The sequence below is a fragment of the Chelonoidis abingdonii genome, chromosome 10 (genome assembly GCF_003597395.2).
Source record: "Chelonoidis abingdonii isolate Lonesome George chromosome 10, CheloAbing_2.0, whole genome shotgun sequence".
NCBI lineage: Eukaryota > Metazoa > Chordata > Testudines > Testudinidae > Chelonoidis > Chelonoidis abingdonii.
In genome coordinates, this window is record NC_133778.1 from 79,879,307 (window position 1) to 79,881,156 (window position 1,850).

Below are 1,850 nucleotides of genomic sequence, written 5' to 3' on the forward strand. Positions count from 1 at the left end.
GCTGCTCCCCCTCTGTGTCCTGAGAACAGGGAGGTCCCGATCCTGAAAGGTGCCCAACTGCCTTTGAAATCAGCGGGGGTCTGGCACCCAACGAGCTCGGAGGGTCCAGGCCTAAACCCCCTCTCCGGGACCTGGGGGGGACCCTTCGCGGTGGCGCCCCTACCCCCGTGGGGCAGAGAGAGAGGCCAGGCTTTCCCCGGAGCGAAGCAGCGACAGAGCCGGCGAGAGAACCCTGGAGTCCGGGGTCCTGGTCCCCTGGTTTAGCCCCTGTCAATTCCGGGGTGCCCTGAGCAGCGCCAGAGTGTCACGGCTCCCCGGCCCGGAATCAGCCCAGGTCTCTGCCTCAGTCACCCCCTGCGGGGCCCTTCCCCAGAGCCCCCGGCGGTGTTTGCAGAGGAGCGGCGGGTGCCCAGCGCCTGCGGGTGTCCGCCCGGGCAGCTGGGGAGGGGGCCGGTGCTGGGCCGGTGTGGGGAGGGGGGCGGATTATCGCAGGCTCCGCACCGGGGTCTCTCTGCCAGGGGGTGACCCAAGGACCCCAAAGGGGGGGCTCCAGGGGGGACTTTCCCCGCCGGGGTTCCGAGCAGGGGGTTCCCCGCGCTCCCCCGCTGCTCCAGGGCCCGGTCGGGGGAGGCGGAGCCCGGGCGGCCCGGAGCCGGAGCCGGATCCCGGTACGGATGTGACAGCGTGGCCGGGGCTGCCGGGCCGAGAGGTGCAGACATGGGGCGCTCAGCCGCGGGTGTGTGGGGCGGGGGATTGACGGGGGGGCTTACGGGGCCAGGGTCTGCCCGGGAGCCGGGCTGCCAACCACACGAGATGTCCAGTAACCCCCCGGCCCCGCTGCAGCCCCGGGGTCCCCAGTTGTGCTCCTGGCCCCAGGGAGGAACTGCCGCAAAGCCCCCTGGCCACGCCCCTAATACCCCCACGGAATCCCCTCGTGATCCCCAGGGAATACCCCTAACTGCCCCCACGGATCACCCCTAACTGCCCCACAACTCACCCCTAACTGCCCCCCTGGATCACTCTAACTGCCCCCATGGATCACCCCTAACTGCCCCCGCAACTCACCCCTAACTGCTCCCATGGATCACCCCAGCTGCTCCATAACTGATCCCAACTGCCCCTCACAACTTATCCCTAGCTGCCCCCATAGATCACCCCTAACTGCCCCACAACTCACCACTAACTTCCCGCACAGATCACCCCTAACTGCCCCCCACTGTAGTTCACTTGACCATATACTGTTTCTGTTAGGGTTATTGCCCCCCTCCCCAAGCCCACCTGGGACCTTCTGCCCCCTCATGCCCCACCTAGCCCCATCCCCTGGGCCAGGGCTGATGGTGCCAAGGGCAGGCGGGAGCTGTGGGACGTGTCTGATAGAGCCCAGGGTCCTCATTCACCCCCACTCGCAGGTCAGCGGTGCTGCCCCCTCCATTCCCCTGGCCTCAGGGTTTTCTGCCGCTGAACCAGCGGGTGTTGAAACCACAGGAGGTGGGACTGGGGTCACCGGGGTGGGGTGGGGTCTGTCTGTGACCGGTGTCCATAGGGGCACCAGTCCCTGCGCTGTTTGCACTGTTCCCCATCTCTGTTTTTTCTTCAAGCCCCAGCTGCCGGAGCCATGGGACTTTGGGAAACTCTCAGCTTCCATGGAAAGAAAAGGAAGTTCCTCACCCTCCGGGCTGCGGCGAAAAGCCTAGAAACCTGCCCCCCGCGGACTCGAAAGCAAATCAACAAACACAACCCACTGGCTCCTCTGAAATCTGCTGGCTTTTAAGGCAGTCTCATGGGCTGGGGGCCCTGGCTGGCGATTTCTGAACACTTGGGATTGGGCCCAGTGGCTGGTGTGTGGGCGC